Genomic DNA, 16,556 nt, shown 5'->3' on the forward strand with positions numbered 1-16,556 from the left:
TTGAAGTCTAGAGCCAGTCACTACCAGAAATTGCATTTCAGAGATCTAATGTGTCTGGAAAAAGGTCTAATACAGGAGTCACAGGAATCTGTGACTAGAAAGGAAAAAAAAAAACCTCCAATCCTGCAGTCTTTACGGTGCAGTGAAACTTGCTTTTAATCAATAAATCTTAGCAACAGCAATAACAAATGTAGTGGCCTTTTGCAATGGTGATTTTATGTCATTCTCTCCAGACATAACTGAAAGCTTAATAAATCAAACATGTGATGGTACACAGTTTTCCACCTGGTTTAGGCAATTACTCATTGCTGGGAGAGCAGAAATTGTATTGCTTTATTTTACACTGTGCTTTTTAGCAAATTAGTATCTTCAGTAAATATTCCCAGATTGATATCAGAGTTTCTAATGTCATTATTTTCAATATTAAAATTGTATTGCGCCTTTTCTAGATAGAAAAATGGTTTACTACATTTCAATAACTAAACATTTTTCTATCATTGAAATGTAAATTAGAAACATTTACCTGCACAGAAAATGTTTTTACATGAAGTATAAATAATGTTGTTTTTTTTAAAATTGTAAATAAGAAAGTAGAACTGTTTGGCTGTCATGTTGTCACTGTACTTACCAAAACAGGAAGCATAAACAATTCTGTACTGTACACTGTGTTCTTGCACAATTCCAACAACAATTTCTTATTTTTTATCAAAACATATTTTCCTGTAAAATAGCAGACTCAAGTATCTATGTGCACTAAAAACAATTAAAACAATATTAGCGCATCAAAACATCTTTCTCTGCTTGTGACAAAAATGAGAGTGCTAGCACACATATATGTCAAGACAACTGACAAATATGACTTGACTAAGCTTGCTACAACATACATTTGAAACAATGAGAACATAAATATATATCTGTCATTTTTAGAGTTAACAAAAGCCAGAGCTGTCCAGACATGCCTAAAAACAGCTCAAACTAGCTTGTTCACAAACAGGAATACAAAAAGTTTCAATATGCATCAGTATATTCAAACACTGTGGCTCATTCAGTGTCAGACACCAAGGGACTATATGCTCACTTACCTCGTGCAGAAATGTGACTACAACTGAGCAAAGAAGAAGCGCCTCTCTTTCTGGAATAATTTCTAGGAGAAACTCCTTAAAATGCTGCTGCTCTAGTGACTGAACAAGGGAGCCCAATCCCATTCTATACAGAGTCCTCTTTAAGATGCAGCCAGCTGGAATGATTCACTGCTCTATTCACCATTATTCTCATGCAGCTTCTTTCTCTGGTACAAGGATTATAGCAACGGAAAAGACACAAGAAGTATTTAATCACCACAAAAAATTCCGGCAGCTGCTGCTACTGTTGTCTCCCTCACTGGAAAGCCGGCGTCTCTCAACCAACAGAACCATGGAAAGAGCCGGCGCTGGACAGTGATTGACATAAACATCCAATTCCTCCAGCTAATCGTGGTAAAGTCTTTCAAGGACTAGGAGCCATTTTGGTGTCATTTAGACAGTGGGATGTTACACATGAATGCATTCCATTGGAAGCTAATTCAGTGCTCAGCTGAATTCCTCTCACAATCTCATGATTGATTTGATATTCCCAAAGGATACCGTGGATGTGTCACCATGCACTTGCGTAAGTTGTGTGCCATTTCTCTCAAAATCAGGCTTTTGACAAGCACAAGAGTAAAATGTCATTCCCGGTTGAACTCTTTGACAGTTCTAAGATGCACTGCGAACAACAAACAGCTTCAATTGCCTGAAACACTGAAGTACAGTTTTCGGGTAAATGTTTAACTAAGAATGACACAGCTTTAATTAATCAAATTATTATTTGTTTTTTTTTACTAGCCTGTACTTTTGAGTGCAGCAGAACATTTTTTTTTTTTTAACTCATAGTCAAGCCTAAACATGTTAAAGAAGCACATTGTACAAGCTGTATGAAAAGATTTTATGTACAAGTATTAACGTTTGCTTTTGTCTTTATATTATCTTAGATAATCTCAGCATCAAATAAAATATATCAAGGATACATTTAACTACTGTATTTTGTTTGTTAAAAAAAAATCACAATTTCAATATTGCTCTTTCTTTTCGTTAAGGTTTGAGTATTGTTTGCCACAAACACCTACAGAATAACTAAAACAAAGTATAATTTGTCAACATTTATCGAAAACATGTAAAGGGCTCTAAATTTGTAAGCAAATCTGAATGATCTTTATACAGTAGCATACACTGTGCATCTTACCACCCAGCCATACATTATTTAGTAATACAAGTTAGTGTGCATCTGTTAAGTATAAACAGTATAATAAACATAATGAGACTTGCCTTGTTATTGGACTTTGTTGGGCAAAGATGAATTTCATTTTACTAGACTAAAAGCTAAACAGTGCAAATGGTATCGTCCAACCAATGGCAAAGGCTTTAATAAAGTGGTAAGTGATTTACAGCAAATACTCAGGACGACAAAATTGTAAGATTTATGTATTATATATATATATATCATATATATATATATATATATATATATATATATATATATATATATATATATATACACACACACACACACATATATATATATATATATATATATATATATATATATATATATATATATATATATAATTTAAATTTTTTTAAAAAAGAGACCATTCCGTACTGAAATTCTTCTTGTACAGTAACATTTGTCTGCCAAAAAAAAAAAAAAAAAAAAAAAATTCTCAGAGGTTGCACATATTGTAGTTTCTAACAAAGTGATGCCTCGTTTATACCAAATGTTTAGAACTGGCAACATTTGAAACAAAATAATTTCCAGTTTACCTGGTTTCTGTATAATATGTATACACCAAAATGCACAGTTTACATTTTTTCTCTCTATTTCTTTTCTTTTAGATTTTGTAGTTTTTTAAAAATTATTGTCCACATCTGTAGACTCATATAGCTAATTCCTGATCTGTGTTGAAAAGAAAAATTTTGAACCAAATTGGTAAACTATGCAAGCAAACTCCAGACTGGAACAGTGTGACCGATTGCTCTTCAATTTAAATTCAAATTGGCCAAATCAGAAAGACCACATATTATTGCTGTTTCAGACTTCCGGTAAATAAAAAAAATGAATACCAAGCCAAATTTAATTGCTATGTATCTGTCAATTTCTTGAACAGTTTCTGCAAATTGAGGACAACTTGTCTTTCAGAATCTAATAGCTTTTACTTAAAGTTTCCCCAGAAGACAAAACTGATAACATAACCTTAATACACTTACCCAACGGGCAGGCACTGCTTATATATAAAGGAGTGGCATAAAACATTTTCCAATTTAAAAAATGTCAAGGTCAAACAAAATAATATGTCTGTTTTGAAAATTCTGTTTACTCCAGTAAATCATAAAAGCCCTTTCCATAATAAATAAATAAATAAATACACTGATGGAGGTCAGTGTGATTTAGATATTTGAACAGCAATGTCCTTTGAAGGAACATTGGATGAGATGATACTCTGCTGGGACATGGGGTTATTTGTTTCTTATCTCTCCCTCAACCTAAACCTATTTCCTTGTTCAAAGAGTTTAACATTGGCTTGCTCTACATTTATACCCTCTGAGTAAATGGAATTATTTCCATTATCAAATCTATTATAAGTTTAATGGGATCCTGCAAGCCCTTAGACACAGGAAGAGCTCACTTTTGCAGATTTATTACCAGTGCCAGTTCTAATCCTCCCTGCCATAATACAGGTTTCAGCTACAAGCATCACAACTCAGCTTTCAGAACAATGACACAAGTACATTTTCTAAAGCCCGCCACTGCCAGAGCTGCAGTTACACCTCTGGAGACTGATGCAACAAAATGACACATCAGAAGCATGTGCCTGCAATTAATGACTTATTGAAGTTGTATGGGAAAGCAGGTTAGACTTGCACTTTGAATCTACTTTGTCTGTATAAATGAGTAGGCAGATTGTTAAACTACTAGAAATTGTGTCTGTCATTTTAATTAGTGATTAATGTTCGCTAAATACTTCTGTTTGATGTGTTTTCTTGCTCACATAAAATAGCACTACTCACCAACTCATCTGAATGATTCCCAAGGAGACCAGTTAACGTACCTAAGGCTACAGTGTGGGGTCAGTGGCTGAATTGGTGTACAGTTATTGCAGAATAGTCTTTTGTTTTTGTTGTACACTGTCTGTGCTGGATTTACTCTTTTAGTTTCTACGCTGTTCTGTCTTTCAGCCTTAAACATTGACAGCTAGCTGCGTACGTTAAAATGAGCTGACCTTTCGCTTTCAGCTGTTTCAACAGTGCCTTTGGAAAATCTAGAGTAATCGAATTCACATAAAATAGTCATACATTGTAGGGTAATCTTTTTCTACAAACTTCAAATTGTGTTACAGTAACATTAAACATATGTATTTGTCTTGCAAACACATTTAACATAAAAAAAATAAATGTAAGCTCTATAAACAAGCTGTTGAATAAAGACTAACCTCACTGCTGGAAATAATTTACCTGACTAATCAAACAGATAAAGAAGTCCAACTTTGTAAACTGCAACTACAACTATGATTGTCGGAACGGAAATTTCCTAATAGTTTAGACTCTTTGGCAATACAGTGGTTCAACACAAATAGACAGCAGTTTCCTGCATTAGTTCAAACTGTATCACGTCTAAACGTTTAAAATAAATAAACTTAAAATTAAATTAGCTGAGAGAATGCTTACTGTTGTCAGTTTATAACTTGGTTGGTGGTACATATTGTATCTCTCAGGCTAACAGGTGCAATAACTTCACTAATATGATATACAAGTGTGGATCTTTTTTTAATTAAATGCTGTTTTACACCTTTTATGTTTGCTATTCATATTTCACACTGTATACAAATGTTATTATTATTATTATTATTATTATTATTATTATTATTATTATTATTATTATTATTATTATACACTATTAATTATAAAAACATACACTCCATGTGTCTCATGTTTTATGGAGGACATTTAACAATACCTTTACACATATTAATGATCTCTGAAAAATAAATATTACTTGATATAATTAATTGCATGATATAGTTTTATCAACTTAAAAATGGTGTTAATTGATCAATGAAATCTGACAGTTTTATTTAATATAGCATACAAATGTAAAAATGAAGTAATAAAATAGAAAAATTAAGGCAGTTCTGCAGTACAATAAGTACCTTAGTTCGAGTGCTGTCTGTATTGTGGTATTTTAGTTTTAGTGTGTAATGCATTATAATACTCTGTGTGAAAGGTCTTACTCAATGTTTTAGGCAATTCACTTGAATATATTATTAGTAACTGAAATCATGCACTGTATTTTAATATCTATATTGTATCATTGCATAGACACATGAAGATTTTGTTTTAAATTGAATATTTCGTTTTGGTTATCGTTGTAGTTCATCACGCTTGTCCCAGTTTTGTATGGAATGTATCTAGGGAAAGTTGGGGTCTTGCAGTCCACAAAGGTTACATTAATGTCGCTTAACTAGTTGATATAAACAGAGATGTTTCCGAATACAGCCACTGAGATAAATACCACATGTGTGCCAGAGCTGATGAAAACCAAACACCTAACAGTGCCTTTATGGAATGTCTATGTGTAAAAATATGTAAAGTACCAGCGAGGGTTATGTTTCGTGATTTAAACTGCATTTAGATTATTGCTGGTTAGATTTAGAGGAATGATAATTGTTGCTACTTGGCTAACATGTACAAAATGTAACTGGAGTCCATCTGCCTTACTTCAAGCTCTTTCATAATGACATTGCAAGATGTGAAATCAATGTTGCAAGTATATCAAAAAATATTTGTTCTCTGTAAAAATGTGCCTCATGCACAAATTCAGATACAAAGAATATTTGAAAATGCATCACTCCAAGAGGCTGCCTTTTGAGGACCAAATCAAAATATCCTGGGGGCTTGGATCCCATGCCTTTTGACACTCTTGGTTTATATCAATTGAATAGACTCAATTTATGAATGAGAAGAGCCTTCCTATGGAGTTATGTAGCTTGACCACACACAACCAAACCCTCTGCTGGTGAATGTAGGCATTGCAAACTAGTGGGAGAGGTTTGAACTAACTGTTAGGGTTTCATTCTGCTCAGTGGTGAAGAACAATGAAGCACAAGGGATCACTAGCACACTGTGAAAACTGTGTTAAGGATTTGATCTATTGAAATAAACAGAGGATTCATAAGACTGTTGCATAATACTGAAGTGCATTTTTTTCTAGTAAATTACAAATGTGTTACTTCCAATGCTGTGATTAGAATACAAGGTTTGTTGAAATTTGAACAGACTTTTTTTCTTCCCCTACAAGCTTTCATTGAATTAGACATGACATAAGGGTATGGAGCATATCCTGCAGTGACAGTTCAGCTTGATAATGCAGTGACAAAACAATAAGAAACTATGTGAAGTATTCAAAAGAGTTTCTAGAACACTTGATGACCAACAAGTACATACGTACACTCAAAAATATAATAATAAATAATATAATAAAAAATATATATTTTGCATTTGGTTCAGCTATCATTCTGATTTGAAGTAGATGAACTGATTTGGTCTCTTTTGAGAAGGATCTTTTAATTTAAGGAGTCATAAAGGAAAGAATGACAACATATAGACAACTGGTGCCTACAGTGCTTTATATAAACATACCGTCTGCAGTTCACTTTAACTACTTATTATTTCACATTCTTTGAAGATGATAAATATTTAAAAAAACAAGGATGAGTTACTGAACTAACAAAGACAAATTTGACAAGCCAACAACAGAGACAAAATGTAGACATGAATGGAAATGTGCATAATAACTAGAAGAGCAGATCTGACGACAGTTATGTAAGCAATAAGGCTTCGCCCTCATGGCTTGCAACGCACCCGGGGCATAGCATAGTATAGCACACACCCTGAAGTGCCTTATTGCACTTATAAAATGGGCTAACTAATTAAATTGAAAGAAAAAAAAGTAAATACGTTTTTTAATTAACAAAAAGGTAATTGTTATTAAATATCCTTCCAGTCTAAAACTAAGCTAATAAAAAATTGTTCCATATAACTTTTAAAAAAAAGCGATTTATAAATGTTGAATTGAACATGCTGTTTTTCTTTATTTGATTTGTTATAATTCTTTGCTTGTTCATTACATTTTAAAGTAAAATAGTAGAGCTAATTTTCATCATGACACAGCACAAATGAGTCTGCCTTTAAATCATGCAGACCCTTCCTCACAAGACCTGCAACAGTATCAGATGACAGTGCTGTTTTTTTTTTTTTTTTTTTTTGGGGGGGGGGGGGGGGGGGGGGGGGGGGGGGTGGGGGGGGGGGGGGGGGGGGGTATTAGGGGGGGGGGGGAGGCGGGGGGGGGGGGGTTATCATTCTTAATTATTCGGGGTAGTGACATGAGGCATCCTTACCAGATTTGGGCTACCATTTCAGTGATGAGAAAGACGTTGTTTGCACGGAATACCTGGTTACTATCAAACTGACTTTGCACAATTCAAGGCTGGACAACGTGGAGAACTAACGGGCCAGTCTTAAGAAACAATTTAAAACAATGCAGGGCACAGCAGACTTATGTGGAGAGAAAGGTATGGCAGGAATTGTCGAGATGCATTTATAAATATTCTGCACCAGCTCAAACAGCAGGAGATGCAACCAACCAGAGAAGAACGGACATAGATGGGGGCCGCAGCAACAAAGCATCCATTTTACCACCAAAGTCTCTTTTAAGAGCGACCCAAGTCTTTTTAAAAAATCTGAAAGTTTAAGATACTAGTTTAAGATCTATTTGTTTTCAGAATGGGATAGGGAAACCATAGTTCAGGGAGAAGCAGCAGAGCGATCAGAATGGCGAGTTTTTAATTGATTTGAATACTTTTGTTTTTTTTTTCACTACTTTAACTAATCATTGGTGTCCGATTCAAACTCATTCAATATCTCGTACACTTCAGTTTCCCAAAATGTCAACATTTACATAAATCTCATGAATCATGTTTAATGTGATATTCCAATATGTCTACCTTTTTTCTTTTTAAAGGCTAGTTGTATATGGCTATCTATGAGTGATTTGCTCCTTTTCGAAAAGAAGTGCCAACCCATGGTGATATCTGTAATATCCACACTCCAATGTGACCTGTTTTGACTAATCAGGATGGAGTATTTAAAATACACATTTATAATAAAGCAATCATAATAATACAGATTTTTTAAAATCATTTTTATTTGTGTAACCATCCATTGAGAGAAATAGTAGTTCCACAGTAATCAAAATTGTTAGCTTAACAACAACACATTTGATTTTACACCTTTTTCTACAAAATGTTCTTTTTTCAGGCTACAATAATAGTTTCTTCTTTAGGCTTTGTAGATATTGAACTGGATGTTGCCATTCACTGTTTCAACATGTATGTCTGGTTTTGTCTAGTAGACAGAGCTGCTGATGCTGTTGTGACTTTTTGTTTTTAAATCAATGCCAATGCTCTTTTCAGTTAGCCAGTCACGGAAAACATGCATAGCCCATTTTGTCTTGTGCTTGGTGTTTTCATCAGTTGTATTAATTTCTAGGTTGTCTAGAGCTGCTTCATCTACCTCTGTATGACAAGATGATGACATGTTCTTTTCTTTTTCAATGTTTTCAGCTGCAGTTAATCTCAGGGACTGCTGTCATACTGACTGACTTGAGTGGCTTTGTTTACCCAGGCGTACAGTTACAGTTAGCGTATTGATTTTGTTTACTGTGATGAGGCCGAAGAAAGAAGTTCTACACAGCTGTATTATCACCAGATGGCTAATGGCTAGGGCGAAGGTCTCAGCCAATCAGAATCTAGTATTTTTGCCAGTTGTTTCTACCCATTTAATAATTGTTAATATACATTTCTCAAGACAGTGTGTTATTTCACATAAAAAATATAGATATATTTGTAAGAATATGGTGGTAAACTGGTTTCTCTTTCAGTAATATACAAATAATAATCATGATAATACAAACGCCAGCACAGAGGGTCCAGTCTTATGCTTTAATTTTAGCATAAGAATGTACTGCAAAATTCTCCCACTAACAAAGGCCATTCATAAGGCAGCCTAAAGAGACAACATTTATTATCTGGTTTACAGGATTAACCTACAATACCTATGTGGGTGTCCAAGGTGTTCAGCAGCACTGTAGTTTCAGTCAGAGGAACTATGCTTTTATATTTAAAATTACATATCTGATTATAAAACTTAATTCTAAAACTGTATGAGATAAAATGCGTCTCTTTACATCCTCTGGTGTGCGGAGGTGGAGATATGAAGGTGGTTCACCACAAAATGTGTGAGTGGAGGTGACAGCAATCAACTCCAGGCATCACACAGAGACATATATATATATATATATATATATATATATATATATATATATATATATATATATATATATATATATATATATATATATATATATATGATTCACTTCACTCTGACATTTAATTCTACCTTAGACAAAAGTAGTATTCACAATATATCTAAAGCAAAGTTTACTAAAAATAGTTCAGGTTAGTTTACATGAATAGTAATTTGAACCTAATCATTTTTTTTTTCCAGTTTAAAATAAATTAGAAAAAGGACAATGTTTATTTTCCTTGTGATTTCTTTGGTATTGTGACATGCCTCCGAGTTAAAGCCTAGTACTAAGTTACCAGTAATATTTTTTTAGATCATTTGGTTTGATGTAGATTAAAATAAACAGTACTCTAAATAAAGAAAATATATTCAATGATGATACGGTACAAAATTACACACACACACACCTGCAGAAGTCCTATACTTGCCAGTGGCTAAAAGTACAGGATTTAATTCTGGGAACAATACTGTTAATATAAGGAAAGTAATTCCTCAAATTCAGCAGTTTAATTATGGTCTGAACATACATTTTAAACAGAATACTACATGAATGTTCATGGAGTGCTTTATTTTTTTCACTCATGAACAACCCACTTGTCGCAATAGATACTCCTCACGCATTAAGTAATCTTCCTCTGTGTGTAATGTAAGAATCTATCTACCGCTGTAGCTATCTGTTTACTGCTATAACAGTCAAAATATATGTATCTTGTCAAATTAAAATGCATTTGTACATTTAAATACTACTCTGTGAAAAGCAATTAGTCTAAGTTCAATAAATACAGCTGCTGAAAACTGTAAGAACTATGTTTCTATTCAAAAGCTTTTTTTCTTAATTTGTACAAAGTACTGGTATGGGGATTTTTACTTTTCCATATTTAGTCAATAAATATTAGCTCTGACAGTCTGTGAAAAGATAAAATCCGGTAATTGTCAGTTTACAGCCAAAAGGAAAGAAGTTGCGAGAAATGTGAACTTGCTTAAATTAATGCTGTAATTGTACAACAGCCCCCAAAGGTACAACATATTATGCAACTTTCTATAATAGCCTACATTCAAATGAATTCAGCTTTTGAAAAAGGAAATGATTTTGCAGCATTATGCATTCTAACGAGACTGACAATCTATATTTTTAAACCTTTAGTTTGAAAGTAATTGTCTTGCTTCCGCTGACTAAGGACAAAGGTGGGATTTAATATATTCTTCACAAAGAATGGAAAATGAATTCTAAATTAGGAATTTGAGTGTTGACACCGTAGGTACCTTAGTCAGAACACATTGCAGTTTATCCATTCTAACACGTACAATCATTACCACAAGCATTGTATAACTAATTATATATATATATATATATATATATATATATATATATATTATATATATATATATATATATATTTTTTTTTTTTTTTTTTCTTTTCTATAATTATAGAATGCAATTTCTTTGGATGATTAAGGCAACCAGACTCAAATTAAATCTAATTATCTGGCAGAACTGGTCAATATTTTGTTCATACACTCACACGTGTTTGCATTGCTACCATTCAAGGGAAATTACACTGACTTCCAATAAATAATAACTCCAAGTTGTAAAAACTGCACACAGGCTATCAGTTGAGAATGATGAAAAGTGTTTCTGCACCTTTAGGTTGGATTCATATGCAAATTAAGAAATTCTTAGAAATTGCTATGTTGATAATTGTTTTGATTTCATTTTTGTCTACTAAAAGGATAGAAACAGTGCTCGAAATTGGCTGGTACGACCAATCCTCAGTTTCTATATCAGCGAAGAAATAGCTTTGTTTAGACTCAGGTATAATTATTTATTATTATTACTTTTTAATATTCAGTTTGTTTGACATGTGACAGCGGACTGTGCAGACCCCTCATTTAAACAATTATAAAGATGCTGTGAAACCATAAATATTTGCGACCAAAATATTTGGTGAATCACACCCATAAAACCTATATTGCGCCATAAATGTTGGCAACCTGTTGTAATATACAAAGCATGCATTGTTAATGGAATTTGATATTTGTGCCAAAAAGTTTTTTTTTTTTCAAATGTGAAAAACGCACAATAAAAGGCTTGCAAATACTTATGGCTTTACAGTATACACTGAACCCTATTTTTTTGGTGGAAATTGTAAAGAAAACAGAATTGATCAGTATTTGAAAAAGTATTTGAAAAGGTAAATTATCACAACTACATTTGTTTGAGTAACAGCACCTTTTTATTCCATTGTAATGAAAATGCCATACAGCGCACACACACACACACACAAACAAACACTGTGTTTTTCATCACCAGTGTTACAGTAACCTGCATTAAACATGTTATTAGTTCTTGCAAAATGGCTTTGTCGGTGGATTGGCAAAAAGACAAGAAGCTTTTAATTTATTGGAAGTTCCATTTTATCTTAGGTCATTAGTGACTGAAAATCATTTTGATTTGGGGTCTTGTTGAAACAAGTCTGGTGGTCTCACTTCACATGAGCATGGATCCTGTAATGCCATCTCTCCCACTTAGAGGAGCATCCCTTCAAACCATATATAACCATGGTTATACACCAATGCAAATCTATATGCACCTTTCCATACTGTACCTAGACAATGGATGAAGTACTTCATCCATAACTGAACACTCAATTCTGGGTAACTCTTAAGAGAAACCAAGGGGCTGATTTTAAAACAGTTCACAAAACCATATACAAAGTACTCTAATTTCCACTCTAAAGTTTATTGTTTCTAATTTTTCAACATGGAGTTAAGTTTTTAAGAAAAGTTAAGAAACATACTTGGAAGCAAGTTTATTTAATTTTAATTGTAATATTTTTAATAAAATTTGCAAGCCTGGGCCACACCAAAAACAACAGTCTTGCACTCTCCCAGCAGCACATTCACACAGCAGCACATTCACACAGCAGCACACTCTCCCAGCAGCACATTCACACAGCAGCACACTCACCCAGCAGCACACTCACACAGCAGCACATTCACACAGCAGCACACTCACACAGCAGCACACTCTCCCAGCAGCACATTCACACAGCAGCACACTCTCACAGCAGCACACTCTCACAGCAGCACATTCACACAGCAGCACACTCTCACAGCAGCACACTCTCACAGCAGCACACTCACACAGCAGCACACTCTCACAGCAGCACACTCTCACAGCAGCACACTCTCACAGCAGCACATTCACACAGCAGCACACTCTCACAGCAGCACACTCACACAGCAGCACACTCACACAGCAGCACACTCTCACAGCAGCACATTCACACAGCAGCACACTCACACAGCAGCACACTCTCACAGCAGCACATTCACACAGCAGCACACTCACACAGCAGCACACTCTCACAGCAGCACACTCACACAGCAGCACACTCTCACAGCAGCACACTCTCACAGCAGCACACTCACACAGCAGCACACTCTCACAGCAGCACACTCACACAGCAGCACACTCTCACAGCAGCACACTCTCACAGCAGCACACTCACACAGCAGCACACTCTCACAGCAGCACACTCTCACAGCAGCACACTCTCACAGCAGCACACTCACACAGCAGCACACTCTCACAGCAGCACACTCACACAGCAGCACACTCACACAGCAGCACACTCTCACAGCAGCACACTCACACAGCAGCACACTCACACAGCAGCACACTCACACAGCAGCACACTCACACAGCAGCACACTCACACAGCAGCACACTCACACAGCAGCACACTCTCACAGCAGCACACTCTCACAGCAGCACACTCTCACAGCAGCACATTCACACAGCAGCACACTCACACAGCAGCACACTCTCACAGCAGCACATTCACACAGCAGCACATTCTCACAGCAGCACACTCTCTGCACACTCTCCAGCACACACTCTCCCAGCAGCACATTCACACAGCAGCACTCTCACAGCAGCACACTCACACAGCAGCACACTCTCACAGCAGCACACTCTCACAGCAGCACACTCACACAGCAGCACACTCTCACAGCAGCACACTCTCCCAGCAGCACACTCTCCCAGCAGCACACTCACACAGCAGCACACTCTCACAGCAGCACATTCACACAGCAGCACATTCTCACAGCAGCACACTCTCACAGCAGCACACTCTCCCAGCAGCACATTCACACAGCAGCACACTCTCACAGCAGCACACTCTCCCAGCAGCACATTCACACAGCAGCACACTCTCACAGCAGCACACTCTCACAGCAGCACACTCTCCTAGCAGCACATTCACACAGCAGCACATTCACACAGCAGCACATTCACACAGCAGCTTGTCTCACTCTTTAGCGCAGCACTTTTTTTTTCCTAGAGCAGCCCTCTTTGTAGTCAATCAAAACTCTCTTTTTTTTCGTCTTTAGCCATCCACGCAATGTAGATTCTGCAACATTTATATATTTTGAAACTGCTGAGTTTCACCTTTTCTTACTCTGTCCACTGCATCGACTTTCATTTTAACAGAGAAAGATATTTGTTTTTTGCTGTCTGCCATGTTTCGTACTGTACATCTGGAATGCTCACCCAACGTTTGCGAGTGTAATTGCATTGTGGGGGAAATGGGAGCCACGAAGTATACAATGTGCTTGAATACATGGAGGAGAACCTATTGCAAAGAACACCACAAATGCATGGCAGTGTAAAAGTGAAAAAGGGTGGCATTTTATTCTTCCCAGAAGTTGTTCACAGACCTGTCATGGGTGACTAATCAGACACAGTATGAGCACTACCTTTGAGGACACACATGCTTTTTTTTTAATTTTACATAATCTGAATCAAGAATGCCTTTAGGCAAGACAGTGTTAGTATATTTCACTGACAAGAAAACACCCTAAACTGTAAACCATGCATTTGAACTATTCCAAGCTGGCATTTATTATGCATATTACATGAGGAACTTAATCACAAAACCAGTTTCTCACACTGTCAGACAGTTTGGCTTGACTGGACTTGGTTTAGCTAAGGAATGAATATATAGCTAGATCTGAAATTCAATGCATATTTAATAGCAAATTCTGAGACATGCCTTTTTCTGCACTTAGCATAGTCTAATTGATTAAAAGTGTTTTAAGACCATATTCACAGTGAAGTATTTTCAATTTACAGTTACTTTGACAAACAGTAATGCGAAGAATAATAAAAAAAAACAGTTGGCACTCTAAATTTGAATTATGGTACTTCTATCCGTATAGTGTACCAAATAACAAAAAAAAAAAACTCACAATAACTGTGTTCATTTAATGCTAATATAGTATCCACCACTTACACTGTCCAGGGTTACTGAGGGCAGCCATTTATATCATTCAAATATCGTTTGCCATTTGTCATTGCCATTGATTTAAATAACAATGGCATAATTTATACCATGTTTACACTAGAACCTCCGCGGTAATTATGATGGTTACGGTTTAAACAACATCAATATTAAAATGAAAGACAAATTATCGGATACAACTCAAAAGTTTTATTCAAACACATCATATCAAACACCTGCACAACCAAAACGTCGTATTTAAATGAAGAATTAAACATAAGGGTTTATTTTCTAACTTACAACATATAAAGCACTACTTCACAAAATGAAAAGCTATAATGTGTAAAATAAACATTTCAAAAGAAACTAGTGTGTAAACATGAAAAACTGTAAAAACAAAAGTAGTTTTTAATTTCAAATGAAAGTAACATATTGTGGCAAAGTGGTCTGCAGTGCATAGGTGTAGATGTGATGCAATACTTAAACAGATGACAGACAACAAAGTTCACGGTCCAAACAATCCTTCATTTGTTTTTATAATCCGGGTTGTTTGGCGACCATAAATAAAAAGTTAGTGAGTGCAATCGCTTTTCCTTCAATCCTAAATTGCCACATCGCTTCCCATCTGGGGCGATGACTTGGTGTACTGTCGTTCCGCCCCCTGTCTAGATGGCCGACTTCCACCTTTCCCCGGAATGAATTGTCAGACCATCCAGTCCTGGGCACACTGTTCCCTTTATACAGCACCCTCACAGGTTGGGAGAGAGATTTATAACTAGGGGTCTACTTAAATTGCAGTAAATTTACGTGTTTTTCGCATGTAGATTATGGAATAAAATTAGGATTTCTTGGACATTTCGCGCACCTGTTTAAACATTATAAAAAATCTAAGCAAACAATATTTCAGAGCACTATAAAAGCCTAAAAATAGTGGTATTTTGCAATTATAATGTTCTGCTGATTTGTTTACTACGCATTTACCTTGCTACTCAGTGACAAATGTAATAACGTTGCCCTGCTGGAGTTTTATGCCAGTTTAGATACCAGCTTTCCTAACCTGATACAGCACGCACAGGGAATGTTCACTGCATTTGGAAGCACATGCATTTGTGAACAAACATTTTCTCTTTTGAAACTCAACAAATCCCAGCACAGAAACTGCCTCTCTGATACTCAACTCAGAGACGTTTTGACTGTATCAGTGTCTAATCTGAAGGGTAACGTTAACAACATCATCAAACAAAAAAGTCAAGTTCACAAGTCTCACTGAAAAGTTAGGTGAGTACTCCTGCATTTCTTGTTTATTTTCATTTTTATTAGTCAACACTTTGAAAAGCTTAGTTTCTAAGATTGTTAGAAACAGTAACTAATATGTACTGCAAAATCCCAACTGGTGTAGTTTACTTTAATTCACATGAATAGAGAGGACATACTATTTCTTGCTTTACTGAAATTATTTCACGTAGTTTGGGCTTTCAGTGGTGTTCTAGAGTCTACATTTCTGAGACGAAACTGCATGGTGTGTCTTGCAGCTCTCAGCCTTATGAAAATGCATGCGGATCGTAGGGTCAGGAAGTTTGGCAACCCCTGCTATATACAGAACTAAGTTTTCGTGCCATTTGCTCGCGGTGTGCATGAAATGAATTTAAATCAACATGTTTATTATTAGGTTTTGTGCATTGGACCTAACGTGTTTATACATATATATATATAGATATATATATTATATATATATATATATATAATATATATATATATATATATATATATATATTAAAACTGAAATGTACTTTACAAGTAGCACTATTTCAGGAAAAGATCAGGAGATAGCTGAC

Source organism: Polyodon spathula, chromosome 1 (assembly GCF_017654505.1).
Source record: "Polyodon spathula isolate WHYD16114869_AA chromosome 1, ASM1765450v1, whole genome shotgun sequence".
Taxonomy (NCBI): domain Eukaryota; kingdom Metazoa; phylum Chordata; class Actinopteri; order Acipenseriformes; family Polyodontidae; genus Polyodon; species Polyodon spathula.